The following is a 15478-nucleotide window of genomic DNA, read 5'->3' as shown; positions in this document are numbered from 1 at the left end:
ATAAATACCTAGTAGTGCAATTGCTGGGTTATAGGATGGTTCTATTTTTAGTTTTTTGAGGAACCTCCATACTGTTTTCCAGAGTGGCTACACCAGCTTGCATTCCCAACAACACTGCAAAAGAGATCCTCTTTCTCCGCATCCTCGGCAACATCTGTTGCTGCCTGAGTTGTTAATGTTAGCCATTCTGACAGGTGTAAGGTGGTATCTCATTGTGGTTTTGATTTGTATTTCCTTGATGATGAGTGATGTTGAGCATTTATTCATGTGTCGATTAGCCATCTGGATGTCTTCTTTGGAGAAGTGTCTATTCATGTCTTTTGCCCATTTCTTCACTGGATTATTTGTTTTTTGGGTGTTGAGTTTGATAAGGTGTTTATAGATTTTGGTAGCCCTTTATCTGATATGTCATTTGCAAATATCTTCTCCCATTCTGTCAGTTACCTTTTAGTTTTGCATCTACTTCTGAAGCTAAGACTATACTGTATATTAACTAGAATTTAAATTAAAAAAGAGTTATAATTGGAGTTGTTTCTTTACATATATTTCATATATAACAAAATTCTAGAATAATAAGTGATGTTTACAAATCGACTTTAACAACATTAAGACAATAAACAATAAACACCCTTTTTAGTGTTGAAATAACACCCCAAACTCATCTTTTCCTTAAATAATAAAACAATGCAAGTTTTGGAATAAAAAAAAAATAAAAGAAAATAAACTTTGTATTTAAAATCTGCATTTTACTGTATATGAGTTATACCTCAATTTAAAAAGAAACAAACTCTCTCCCTAACTGCAGACATGTCACTGGGAAATGTGCGCCAGCCCTTTCCCTGAAAATTTAAGAAGAGCAGTGTTCTAAACATCAGAGCCTTCTTGGAATTTCCCCTGGAGGAAGGCCGGTGAACAGAAAACTTTGAGCCTAGGACAAACCCAATTTGCAAAACGCGACAGAATGCCTCCTTAGCTGAGAGTTGCTGTTAATATATGATGTCATGGACAATGCCGCTGTTAAGGATTGGGTTTTCTGGAAGGCAGACTCTGGAATGAAGATCAGCTTGCAGGAGGGTTTCTAAGGAGGGCTCTTGTTTGTAGAAAGGAAAAGATGGAAGCAGGATGGGGCAGAAGGAAGAGCTGAGCTGTGATATAGTCTCAACAAAGGCCTCAGCTGATCCATGGGGAGTGTGGTGTTCAAGTGGTCCCAGTGCAGACTCCTCGGGGGCCAGTGGGCCAGGCCTTCATACCCCACATCGACCAGTCACTGGATACAGGCTGGACCTGGAAGGAGGACTGACTTTGAACCAGCCAATCCCCAAAGGGGCTGACAGTTGAGGGCTGTTTTCCAGCAGTACTGCCAGAGGCTGGGAGAATTGGGCTTTCACAAGGAGGATGTGGACAGCCCATCATAGAACCCACCACAGTCTCCAAAATTCATTTATAACCAGAATTCCCTTATTTCTTGAGCATGAACCCAGCCCTATGCTCCTTGGCCTATATTCCTATTATGAATAGCAGTATTCACCCTGATATGAATGACCAATGTATACACACACATTGAAAATAAACAAAAAACAGGGCAATCATCAGGGAAATGAAAAATTTTTAAATTATTTTTTAAAATTTATTTATTTTTGAGAGAGAAAGAGAACACAAGTGGGGCAGGGCAGAGAGAGAGGGAGACACAGAATCTTAAGTAGGCTCCAGGCTCTGATGTGGGGCTGGAACTCATGAACCATGAGATTATGACCTGAGCTGAAGTCAGACGCTTAACTAAGCCACCCAGGCACCCCAGGGAAATGAAAAAAAACAAAAACAAAAAACAATAAACAAAAAACAAAAAAACAAAAAAAACACACAAAAAACACAAAACATAGTGAGATATTACCTCACACTTGTTGGAATGGCTGCCATCAAAAAGACAAGAAGCAACAAATGTCAGTGAGGATATAAACAAAAGAGAACCATCCTGTACCATTGGTAGGAATGTAAATTGGTGCAGCCACTAGGGAAAACAGTATGTAGGTCCCTCAAAAAATTAAAGATAGAACTACCAGGGGCACCTGAGTGGCTCAGTCAGTTAAGCATCTGACTGATGCTTGATTTTGGCTCAGGTCATGATCTCATAGTTCATGAGTTCAAGTCCTGCATCAGGTTCCATGCTGAGGTGTGGAGCCTGCTTAGGATTTTCTCTCTCTCTCTTTCTCTCTGCCCTTCCCCCACGTTCTCTCTCTCAAAAATAAATAAATAAACTTTAAAAAACAGTGAAATCAGACAGAAAAAGACAAATACTGTATGATCTCATTTTATGTGGAATCTTTAAAAGAATGAATTAATAGAAACAGACAACAGATTAGTGATCGCTAGAGGTGGGGGGTGGGCAAAATAGGTGCAGGTGGTACCAATTTCTGGGGCACCTGGCTGGCTCAGTCAGGGGAGCATGCAACTCTTTTTTTTTTTTTTTTTTGTAATCTGGAAGAAATTTTATTTTATTTTTTAACGTTTGTTTTTATTTTTTGATAGAGAGACAGAGCATGAACAGGGGAGGGTCAGAGAGAGAGGGAGACACAGAATCCGAAACAGGCTCCAGGCTCTGAGCCATCAGCACAGAGCCCGACGCGGGGCTCGAACTCACGGACCGCGAGATCGTGACCTGAGCCGAAGTCGGCCGCTTGACCGACTGAGCCACCCAGGCGCCCCGAGCATGCAACTCTTGATCTTGGGGTCATGAGTTCAAGCCCCACATTGGGTGAGAGATTACTCAAATAAATAAAACTTTAAAAAAAAAAGTACCAACTTTCAGTTATGAGGTAAATAAATTCTGGGGATGTCATATACTATATAGCATATATACATATAGCTATATACATATACATATAGCTATATACATATAACATGTGACTATAGGTAACAATATGTATTGTATATGGTAAAGTTGCTAAAAAGTAGATCTTAAAAGTTGTCATCACAAGAAACAAATTTGTAGCCATGTGAGCTGATAGATGTTAACTAGATATACTGTGTCCTTCTGCAATATACACATATATCAATTCATTATGAGGTATGCCTAAAACTAATATAATGTTATATGTCAATTACATTTCAATAAGATTAGGGGAAAAATTAATCCAGGGCAGCCCTAACTTTAACAGCACTTTGTAAATACCCTCCTTCATTCTGTAAATTACTCAAGGTCTTTACTGGAAAGGACTCATTTCAATTTCCATTCTCTAGAGAAAATGTTATTTGCCACCCCCGCCCCCCCCCCATTACATAGAGAGGATAGCCAATACTTGGCCTCAATCCAAGGCCGTCCCATGGTCTCAAGGATGACTGGCCATGCGAATGAGGGTCTCTGAGAGGGGTGGGTGAGATCCTCATTGCAGCCAAAGCAAATGATGGCCTCGTTGCTCCCAGCAATGGGTGCTGCCTGTTTACTAATAAAATGTTACTTTTCTTAGTTTCTTCGTCCACTCAAATCACTTTGTGATGTAAGAAAACATCACTTAGGGGGCCTGGGTGGCTCAGTTGTTAAGCGTCCAACTTCAGCTCAGGTCATGATCTTGCGGTCCGTGGATTCGAGCCCCATGTCAGGCTCTGTGCTGACAGCTCAGAGCCCAGAGCCTGTTTCAGATTCTGTGTCTCCCTCTCTCTCTGCCCCTTCCCCACTTGCACTCTGTCTCTCTGTCTCTCAAAAATGAATAAACATTAAAAACTGAAACAAAACATCACTTATTTTGTGAATAGCATCAGCTTCTTCCTTCTCTGTGTTCAGTCAGAAGCACCAGTTCCTAAATTAATCCTGAACAAGGGTGTGTGTTTTTGAGCTGGAGACAAGGACTTGGGTGCAAGCAAGTTTATATGGGAAGTGATCTTAGGACACCAAAGTGAAGGAGTGGACACAGTGGGGCATGGAAGAAGGGGAAGCACATAAAATGCATTTTATTGAGCTGATTATTGCTGTGGGAAACCACAGCCCAATCTTGTTGGTATCCCTCTGAGGAACCACCTAGAACACACCACAGAATTGTCCCTTCATGGATTGAGGGCTGCCCTCATAGTGTTAACTGACCCATGCCTGTGGGTGACAGCCAGGGGCAGGCTGCATTACTTCCAGTGACTTCACAGAAGGTCTTGATCTGCAGCAAAGTGGGGGTGCATCGCTCAGATCCCCATTAAGGTAGGACATGCCATGCAGGTGCAAGCAGCATGGTAGGATACAGCCAGAGAAGGCTTCATGGATATGTGGCCCCTGTAGTTACACAGGATGCCATAGTTAGAAGGCCCCTACAGGCCCCACACCTGGCTTACTGCCATGCTTCCATCATCTTGACATTCTTAGTCGTTTTTGGGCAGGGGCCCCCATTTTCATTTTGTACTAGGGGCCGCAAAATATGTCCCTGGTCCTGCTAACAGCCTGCAGCTTTAACTCCTCAGGGTCCACATTGACTATGAAGCCAAATTCATTCTTCTTGGAGCAGTGCCCAGCCAATGACTGAGCAAGGCTGTGATACAAAAAAGGGCCTAGAGATTTCCATCCAACACGGGACTCCTCTGATGGGTAGTCTTGGCTGCTACAGACTTTGCCAGGTCTGCACTAGGGTCTAACAGCTCCCCTATTTTTTCTTTTCTTCCTTTCTTTTCTCAGCTGTTAGTCCCCAGTAAACCTTCTGCACTCCCCACTTAGACCCAGGATCTGCTTCCCAGAGAAGACAAACCGCCGCCACAATGGAAGACAAAGGTTGGCATGGGGGTGTGATGTGAGACAACAAGAACGCTGCATAGGTCACTTCTACCATCCAGCCCCTATGAAACTCTTGCCCCACCACCCAGCAAGGGGTTGGCGATTTGTTGTGGAACTGTAAGCCTGGAATGTGTCCTACTGGGGAAGCTGTCCACATCTCAATGTCCACCAACCTTCATGTTTACACATGGCTCAGACCAGACAACTGGGTTTTGCCTCAGTTTCTCTTTTAGTGACTCAATTCCTTTGACAAAATTACTGTGCCTTGTATGCCAGTTCTCTGACCCACCACCCTGCCTAATTCTTGCCAATCTCCCTCCCTATGTTAGAGAGGGAGAATCAGTGAAAACCATTAAGCACACTGGGCAGAGGACTTTGATGCTTGGAAAAGCTACAGTCCAACACCTTTCTGCACCCACCTCTCCAAATAACACACAGATGACACCAGTACCTATCATTTCTTTATAGCAGCTCTCTTGTGTAACTAGGAACTTTCACCTTCTCACTGCCTACATGTCCAACATTAGCTGATGACTTCTTCTTGAGCCACTTTTCACAGAAAAATAAAATTTATGTCTCTCCACACAAATTCTAGCATGGGTGATGAGGCAAAATGGTGTTATTACACAGCATGTGACTGGTCAGTCCATCAATGTGTACACTTTATAATGATGTCAATAAGCAAGCAACATAAGTATTCTCTCCACATCTAACTAGGCCCTTACCATAAATCTAATGAATATATGTATGCACACACTATATGCACCTCCATTTGCAAATATGTACAATGCCACCGAATTCTTAGTATGTGGGGCAGATTCTGTTGCTGTCCCACCCCAGAGCCTCTCGGTTAACCTCTTGAGTTCACCTGCAGCTATGGTGGACGGTTCCTGTGTGCACTGGTGGCATCCACCTGAGGAGGCACCTGTATCTTGCAGCTTCTGTCCCTGATAACCAGAGAAAGCACCAGGGGTCCTTGCTCAGACCATGCACAGGGCAACCCAGAGTGCTAAGGGGTCCAGGTTGGCCACCAAGCAACCTCAACCAGTAAGAGAAGACAGGTGGTGGATGATCACTCCAGTTTCCCCACCCTTCAACCTCTCCATGGGGCAATTCTGTGCCAGTGATTCTCAAACTTTAGCATATATCAGGATCACTGGAAGGCTTAAATAACATGGATTGCTGAGGACCACCACTGGGACCAATCAGTAGGTGTGGGGTGGGTACGTGGGAATCTGCATTTCTAACAAGCTCCCAGGTGATGCCCATGCTGCTGGTCCAGGGATCACACTGTGAGAAGTGGTTATTCCTGGGGTCTCCAGTGGCATGGAGTCCCTATTGCCCACAGAGGTAACCCTCCTGGTTAGCACATGCTTTTTTAGCTTCTCTCTCTTTTCAGTCTCATTTTCCCCATTCCCTTATTTGGACTTCTTGGACTCACCTCCCAAATAAAACCCCAACACTCAAGTCCTTGTCTGGGAGTGTCTGCTTTTTGTGGGACAGAAGCAGGATGCCGTGGTTTTATATAATCTTTGCACAGAAAAGCGTAGTATGAGTGTGGGATTCCTGAGGAGGTCCTGACACCCAAAATATCAAAACCCGTCGATTTAGATAAAGCTTTCACTTCACAGATGGTCCATAAAGGTTTTGGGTCTTAATAAGGAAGATTCAGACCAGAAACAGTATCTCCTGGACTTTGATTCTCTCACACTGCTTACTTAGAAAGTAATATTTTCCTGAGGCCACATATTGAATCATGGCCATGAGTCTACCTGCATGATCAAAAGGGTCATGTGTGTGCACACATAGGTGTGATTTTGGTGGGGGCACGGAACAAGAGAGAGGGAGAACACCCACTAGGTCATCCTTTGTCAGTTCTCCCAGGATTTTCTTTATGCCCCAAATTGCAGTCTTGGAAGCTTTGCTTCCCACCCAAAGTATATACTTTTTAATTGAGATATAATGGATATTCAACATTATATCAGTTTCAAGTCACAACGTAATTATTTGATACATGTATATGCTGCAAAATGATCACAACAAATCTAGTTAGCATCCATCACCACACACACTTTTTTTTTCATGGTAATGAGAACTTTTAAGATCTGCTCTGTTAGCAACTTTCAAATACACAGTACAGTACTGTTAACTAGAGTCACCATGCTGCACATGACATCGCCAGGACTTGCTTATTTTATAAATGGAAGTTGGGGGGCGCCTGGGTGGCGCAGTCGGTTAAGCGTCCGACTTCAGCCAGGTCACGATCTCGCGGTCCGTGAGTTCGAGCCCCGCGACGATCTCACGGTCCATGAGTTCGAGCCCCGCGTCAGGCTCTGGGCTGATGGCTCGGAGCCTGGAGCCTGTTTCCGATTCTGTGTCTCCCTCTCTCTCTGACCCTCCCCCGTTCATGCTCTGTCTCTCTCTGTCCCAAAAATAAATAAAAAACGTTGAAAAAAAAATTTTTTAAATAAATAAATAAATAAATAAATAAATAAATAAATGGAAGTTGGTGCCTTTGATCACCTCCACCCATTTTGCCCACCCCCCACCTCCCACCTCTGGCAACCACTAATCTGTTCTCCATATCTATGAGGGTTTTTTTTAAGATTCCACAAAAAAGTGAAATCATACAGTATTTGCCTTTCTCTGACTTATTTCACTTAGCATGATGCCCTCAAGTTCCATCCACGTTGTCACAAATAGCAGGACTTCCTTCTTTTTGATGGCTGGGTAATACTCCACTGTATCTATATACCACATTTGCTCTATCCATCCTCCATCTATGGACACTTAGGTTGTTTCCATGTGCTGGCTACTGTGAATGATGCTGCAATGCACATGGGAGTGCAGATATGTCCTCAATATAGTGATTTCATTTCCTTTAGATATATCCATGGGTGGAATTGCCCCATCATATGGTGGTTCTATTTTTTTTTTTTATTGAAGTGTAGTTGACACATAATGTTACATTAGTTTCAGGTGTACAACATAGTGATTCCACAAGTCTATATGTTTATGCTATTCTCACTCCAAGTGTGGCTACCATCTGTCACCATGCAATGCTATGACAATACCATTGACTACATTCCCTATGCTGAACCTTGCACCCCCATGACTTATTCATTCCTTACCCGGATGCCTGTACCTCTCACTCCCTTTCCCCATTTTGCCACCTCTCCACCCCGCTCCCTCTGGCAACCACCAGTTTAGTTTGTTCTCCATATTTATGGATCTGTTTCTGGGATGGCTCTATTTTTAATCTTTGAGGAACCTCCATACTGTTTTCCATAGTGGTTGCACTTTCTATTTTTAATCTATCTGGGAAGGCTCTGGGCTTTCTCTGCCCCACTCTGCAACAGCAGATCCTCCAGAGTCTCCCCATTAAGGAAGCAGATCTGCATTGTCCCTCTTTGGCCATCCACTAAGCCTGTTTCTGCACACATTAAAGCATTGGTGGGGTGGAAGGACCCAGTCGTGCCAGCCCCCTCCAGTCTGCTGGCTGTAGACTAAGCAAAGACAGCTGTGAAATTCCCTCTGACATGGCTTATACAAAACCTCCTACATATTTGCAGACAGTGGAGCAAGTGGCGGAATGCAAGAAGAAAATGCTGGTGCTCTAAAGCTGGGAGAGAAAACCAATTAGCCAGGACCTCGGAAAACCCCACCAGCTGTGTTCCGGGAGAAGTAGCAAGTCTCTGCTGGTAGCTCCCAGGGCCTCCATCTGGCTGTTTACCTTCTGCTACCTACTATGATACTGTGCCCTGTTTTCCACTGCTCTCTCCATGACCTGTAACTTAGCTGACATTTGGGAATTTGTTTCTCATAAACACTCTTCCGCACATGTCACCCCATGGTGCCATCTGCTCGCGTGCATGACCTCCACCTCCACCAATATCTACACTGGATTTTAAAATGCTCTGCTCTTTAGGAGCTGCTAAGAGGCACTGTTTGGGGGCCTTGCTGCCTCCAATATCCCCCTCACAAAATAAGAAATGTATTGTCAAATTCAAAGACAACATCACTGTCCTGAGAGAAATGGTCTATTTGGAACCATTGGCCTTGAATGAATGTAGAATTCATTTTCCAAAAGGCTGATCAAATGACCCTGTGGTTGGCTGAATAATTACTTCCTAACATGTCCCTGTCCCAATCCCTGGGACCTGTGAATGTTACCTTACATGACAAAGGGGATTTAGCAGATGTGTGAAATGGGAAGACTATCCTAGAATGTCTGCATGGATGCAGGTGTAATCACAATGGTCCTTATAAGAGGGAGGCAAGAAGGTCAGAGTCCAAGAAGGTGATATGATGATGAAAGCAGAGACTGAAGTGATTTGCTCTGAAGATGAAAGAAGAGGGAGTACACCAAAGAAGACAGGCAGACGTAAGAAGCTGAAAAGTCACGGAAACAGATTCTCCCCTCAGAGCCTCAAGAAGGAACCAGCGCTGCTCACACCTTCCCATTAGCCTAGTGAGAGTGATTTCAGGCTTCTGACCTCCAGAAATATAAGAGAATCACATTGTGCTGTTTTAAGCCACTCTGGTTATGATGATGTGTCACAGCAGCCACAGAAAATCAATAAGACTCTTTGTTCTTTGTGGAGCCATTACCTCTTTATATGGTGCTGACTTTCCAATTATACCCCTTGAAGCAACAGGTAAGCCCTGAATAGTGTACCATAGGGCAGCAAAGCTAACATCTATATCTACTTCCACAGTCTGGTCAACTGACTAAAAACTATTGTTCCTACTTCTCTTGATTCAATCAGAAAAGTGTTTAACTGCCCACAATGAAGTGACTGGCTCTCAAAGCAGGAGTCCTCAACTCAGCTGTAACTGGACTCCTTATGAGGCTATTTCCCATGAACTGATAGTTGTTTTGAGGTGAAGCCTGGCTTCTTGGAGAGCTTTCTGACCCAAGGTGATCAAGTTCAGGACTCCCCCAAATACAGAAACTTCCCGAAAAGAGAACTCCTCACTGCCTGCCCCAATTGCACTTCTTTCTGTGGTGACCATGGCTGCAGACTACATCGGACTCCCCTGTCCCTCCCCCTTGGGGTCGACTTTGCTAGTTTGCTAGTTCACCAATCTGACAGACAACACGGGCACACTAACCTTACATCCACACTAAGGACACCTGTGGACACAGGCTGTGGATTTCAAGGGCAGTCAAGTCCTCTGGGGGAGGAGATGGGGGTCAGTGTGCAGTCAGTCTGGGTTCACACCATCATTTCACTGAAGATCGTGGGCCAGGGCAACCCAGAGCCCAGGGGGACGATGCCCCTGCAAGCTTACCCAGTCCTATGGCCGGGATCTAGTGCAAGGAAGCCAGCAGCAAGTATCTGATAAGCAAAACCAGCTTGGAAGCCTGGAGAAGAGGAATCTGTGGGGGAAGGATCAGCAAGACTAGGCTCTGGGCACCACCCGGGGCATTCTCATTTCCCTCTATTCATTGCCTGCCATAGTTCCTGATTACAGTTTTTGCTCCCGTCCATCTCATATCCTTTGCGTTAATCCTCCCAATTTAAGCCAATTTTATCACATTGTGTTTGCTAATTTCCCATTTAGAGCTACAGGGAGGCAGGTTCCCACCACTTCCTGGATGGCTCAGAAGCCAGCTGAACAGTGAAGACGCGGGAGTTCTTTGCTTCTGGAGTCTGCCTTTTGTGCACTAGTGCAGCACTAGCTGTGAGATACAGACAGACCACAAGCAGGCAAGCAGCTGCTTCCACTGAAAAAGCAACAGAGGAGTCAGGACACAGGAAGCAGTGTTGAGAGAGGGACGGTATCAGCTAAACTACTAACTTTGGCTCTCAGAGATACACACCGAGAGCAGAAGCAACTGGTTTGCCACTTCTCACTCCCTTATTAAGCTCAATAACAAAGATATTTTCTTCACCTCCTTGTAACAAGAAATGAGGTCAGCAATGGGTTGGTTTGTCAATAGTCTAACGTGGCCAAAGTGGCCACCCACCCACCTAGCCCTTGGAAGATTTTGCTGGGTCACCCAAAGGACACTGTATCAGTTAGCTATGGCTCTGCAACACATTTCTCTAAAATGATAACAACGTAGTTAGCTCACAATTCTGTGGGTCAGAAATTTAGGCCGGGTTCTGCTGGTTGGTTCTTCTAATCTCTGCTGGATGCCCTCATTCACCTGCAGCCAGCTGTAGAGGGGCTCTGCGGATCTTGTCTGGGTTCTCTCACATGTATGGGCCTCAACAGGGACAACGTGGCTCCAGGTGCTGTAGGCCTCTCATCCCCCAGCACGACAGCCCTTGCCTACTAACACAGTAGAGTCAGGGATCTGAAGGAAGCAAGCAAAAGCTTGCACAGCCCCATGAGGCACAGACCCCTCTCTACTCCATTCTATTGGCTAAAGCAAGTAAAATGGCTAGATTCAAGGGGTATGGAAACAGACTCCCCTCTGGACAGGAGGAGCTGCAAAGTCATAGTGCAGGAGAGAAAGATATGGCAAAGAATGAACAAGTGTGGTCCTTTTTAGTCTTGGCAACTTTCCATAGCTTGCCACAGGATCCTTTGACCAGTTATCATAGAGTCCAGAAACTATGAAAACAGACTTAAAATATCCTTCATAGAGCAGCTTTGGTCCAAGAACACCCCAGGACTGTCCACTTCACATGGGCTTAAATTCAAGGCACTTTTTCATCATGCTTCCCATGGGACAGCTCTTCAATCTCAACATCATCAACTGGCAAAGTAGCAATTTTCCAAGACCCAAGTCTGGGTAGAGAAATTTCCTAAGAGTTCAGCAAAAACAGGGAACAGAACCCAACTCTGAGTAGTTTAAGAAACTGATTAAAGTGGGAAGGCTTAAGGAATAAAGATAGGGCAGATTAACGCATGCAGAGACTAACCATGGGAGGAAGTCATTACCACCCCCGGCTTTAACTGGAGTCCAGTGAGCACTAGAACCTTGGAGGAGGAGCCATTGGACAGGAGCTACAGACATGGAAAGATATGGGCATTTGAAGAAACTTGGCCCAGGCAGGTAGGAAGGAGAGAAGAGACACCTTAACCTCTGTCTTCTTTCCTTGTGGTACCACCCAGTGACCAAACTGAACTGGAAGCCTGAAGGCAAGAGAGTCCAGTGATAAAGCCCACAGAGGTCAGCCTCTCAGGACACCCATCAGGACAAAGAAGGGTGAAGAACAGGTTGGAGGGTGGGGGGAGGAAGCAACACAGTGCCACTACTGCTGACTACTACTGGGCAGTGACACCAACCACAGTGGACACTGATGCTGTAACCATTCTCACTGTGACCTCAGAGAATGGGGTAGCTCACATCACTGCTGCCCCACCCTTCCAGGGAAGACTGTACTCTGTTTCTGGCTTCTCTCCAGCACTAGATCCTGTGCCCAGGTCTGAAAATGGATGCAGCAAGTCTGAGCTGGCAGGATCTGAGGCACACACCTGCACCCCGGCTACAAAGGAGTGTGAAAAAAACACTAAGCATCCAGCATTTTGTAGCCACTCTATCTGGGGGTTAGGTCTTGTTTTCTGTCAAGATAAGTAAGGTGGGACATTTTGTAAACCCATCAAGGAAGTGGTGCTAATGCTGAACAGCCAAGAAGAAGGACCTCCACAGAAGTCCCTTGGGCAGCTGCATGTCTGCTGTGTGCAGTAGGCCAGTCCCACCTCAACCTTGACTCTCACATGGACAGTGAAGCCTGGGATGGTGGCTTCTTGGTCAAGCCCATCTGTAGACATCCAGGTCCTTCTCTCCCAACTCCTTACCATCTAAAAGTCAGGTGCACTGGAGGTATTGGGGCTGCAGGCACACCAGGAGGGAGCTGCCCTTCAAAGGAAACACAGATAGTGTCTTGATAGGAAACCTAAGGAAATGAAAGCAATTATGCAACACTCTGCTAGAGTGACACAGCCTCTATATCTTTTGCCTGATGTAGATATTCAAGAATCTGCTGCCTTCTGTCAACCAAATCCTGGCATGAAGACTTGCCTTCCTCTGCCTGTCAACTGCATTCAGTTCTCATTACAACCTCCCCAAGATGAGCCATGTGCTCCCTGTCTCATTCTGACACGTGGCATTAGCAGCGAGGGCGGACTTTGAGGGGAAGGAGGACTAATTTAGAATTAGCCTAATTCTAATTTAGTCTAACCTGGAAAAAATGGTTTTCAGCACTCACCTAACCAGGATTCCCTATGAATCTGGCCCTGACCTACCCTTCCATTGCAAATATAATAGCTGGTAAGTATTGAGTGTTATCTATGTGCCCAAGATGTGTTAGGTTTCTTCCTATCTAACTACCTAACTAATTTAGCTTTCACACCAACTCTATGTAATGGACACTACTATTATTTCCCTTTTACAGGTAAGAAATGGAGGCTCCAGGGGGTTAAGGGACCTATCCAATGTCACAGCTGGTAAGCAGCAGAGCTGAGATTCAAACCCCAGCAGAACATAAGCTTCTGACCAATAGACTCTACTGCCCATGTGAATGGTAGTCTCAGCAATTCCCTTGGCATATGCAGGATTCTAAAGTTTATATGTCATTTAGTTTATATGTGTCTGCTTCAATCACATTTACCTAGTGACAGCCTATTTTGAAAATTTTTTCATATATATGTGGTAGTATGGAAAAAATAGCCAGAATATTTTCTAGAAGAAAATACTTTTTTTAAGTTTATTTATTTATTTTGAGAGAGAGAGAGAGAAAGAGCAAGAGGGGAAGGGGGGGTAGAGAGAGAGAGAGAGAGAGAGAGAGAGAATCCTAAGCAGGCTCCACGTTATCAGTGCAGAGCCCGACACAGGGCTCAATTCTACCAACCATGAGATCATGACCTGAGCCAAAATAAAGAGTCAGATGCTCAACCAACTGAGCCACCCAGACCCTCTATGGAATCTGCTTAATCATAGAACACCAACAAGTAACTTCCTTGGACTGCATGGCAATAACAGTTTCCAAAGATGAGGCCAAATTTTGCTTTTGTGTGTCTTCACAGATATGTTAAAGGGAAGAGAAAGGAGGAATATCAAACAGAGCTACTAAAAAGTCACACGACACTAGGAGGCTCCCATTATGCAAATCAATGTTGTTAAAATTTATGTTCCTTGCTAGCCTACTGGATCTGGGGTTTCAGAGTGAATAAATCAAACAGTCTTGATCTAGAGCCTTTTCTAGTGATGACAAGGATACCTCCAATCGGACCTCCCTTCCTATACTCAGTTCAGTCCATAAACAAGCTCAGGAAATTGTTTTTAATATTTTGTTCAGAAAAAATATTAGTGAGATTTTTGGCAGTAACCACTAAAGCAGAACATAGATACTCTATGACACAATAATTCCAACTCTAGGTACACACCCAACAGAAATACATACTATGTTTACCAAAAGATATATACTAAGATGTCTGTCTTTTAATAGCCCCCAAACTAGAAACAACTTGTGTCTCACAACAGCACAATGAACACATAAACTGTTTTGTATTCGCATAATATCACATACTATAAAGCAATAAGAATGAACAATCTACATCTACATATAACGACTAAATGGAAGAATCTCACAGATATGATGTTGAATATAAGTAAATTATTCATACTGTATGATGCCATCTGCATAAATCATGTTGTAGTTATGTCCTGCTGTGTAACAAATGATACCATAGTTGGTAGCTTTAAACAACCTTTGTTTGCTCATGAATCTGAATTTGGGCTGGGCTCCATAGGGCAGCTCATCTCTGCTTCACTCTGAGGCAGAAGGGGACACTGGGAAGCTGAAACCTGTATCATCTGAAGGCTCCTTGCTCACACATGTGATGGTTGATGTCCTCTATCAGCTGGATCCTCAACTGGGACTGTGGTTGGAACATATACATGTAGTCTTGCAAGTGGCCAGGTTCCAAGGGTAAGAATCCCAAAAGGATCAGCAAATAGTCATACTGCCTTTTATAAATTAGCCCCAGAAGCCACGTGGTGTGATTTCCACCATAGTTAACAGGTCCACACATATTCAAAGGGAGAGAATGGAGATTCCACCCCTCAAAGGAGGAAGGTCAGCATCACATTTTCAGAAGAGGTAAGATGGGTTACATTAGTACATTCATCTTTGAAAAACATACCTACCATAATATACAAAATAGGCAAAACCAATCTATGGTTTTAGAAGGAAAGATAGTTATTACCATTAGGAAGAGGGCAGTGACTAGAAAGGAACATGAGAGGGGCTCTATTTTCTGAGCCAGGGCTGATTCACTTTGTGAAAATTCATCAAGCTGCACTGATTTGTGCACTTTGTGAATGTATACTATAATTCAGTAAGAGATATTTTTTAAGAATGTTAGGAATGGTATCTTGACAAAGCTTGGTGAATTCAGTGGGTCCAATCCAAAATTTCCTCAACAATAGCCCCAGCCACTTTCACTGGGATATATGATCATAAGGTAAATAAAAGCACTGTGGTAAGATGTTGGCCCTCTTACTACTGACTTACAAATTGTTGGCATGGAACCAATGGGTTTCCTTTTCTCAGGGCCAGAGAAAGGTTAAAGTCCATAGTGATAGTTAATTTTATTTTATTTTTTAATTTTTTTTATTTTTTTTTAGTGATAGTTAATTTTATGTGTCAACTTGGCTGGGCCACAGTGCCCAGACATATGGTCAAACATTATTCTGGACATTTCTGTGAGAGTGTTTTTGGATAAGATTAACATTTAATCCAATTAACATTTAAATTGGTGTACTTTGGG

At 44.0% G+C, this 15478-nt stretch overlaps 1 long non-coding RNA gene across 1 annotated transcript; it reads left to right on the top strand.

The window, feature by feature from the left end:
• The first annotated feature begins 12098 nt into the window (after positions 1–12098).
• On the top strand, positions 12099–13858 carry LOC122214971. Its single transcript, XR_006200172.1, has 3 exons — positions 12099–12977; positions 13102–13153; positions 13733–13858. It is a non-coding gene; the product is annotated as an uncharacterized LOC122214971 (long non-coding RNA).
• The last annotated feature ends 1620 nt before the right edge of the window (positions 13859–15478 follow it).

The sequence above is a fragment of the Panthera leo genome, chromosome A3 (genome assembly GCF_018350215.1).
Source record: "Panthera leo isolate Ple1 chromosome A3, P.leo_Ple1_pat1.1, whole genome shotgun sequence".
Taxonomy (NCBI): Eukaryota; Metazoa; Chordata; class Mammalia; order Carnivora; family Felidae; genus Panthera; species Panthera leo.
The sequence above is the reverse complement of the archived record's forward strand: the minus strand, read 5'-3'. Positions and strand labels throughout refer to the sequence as shown.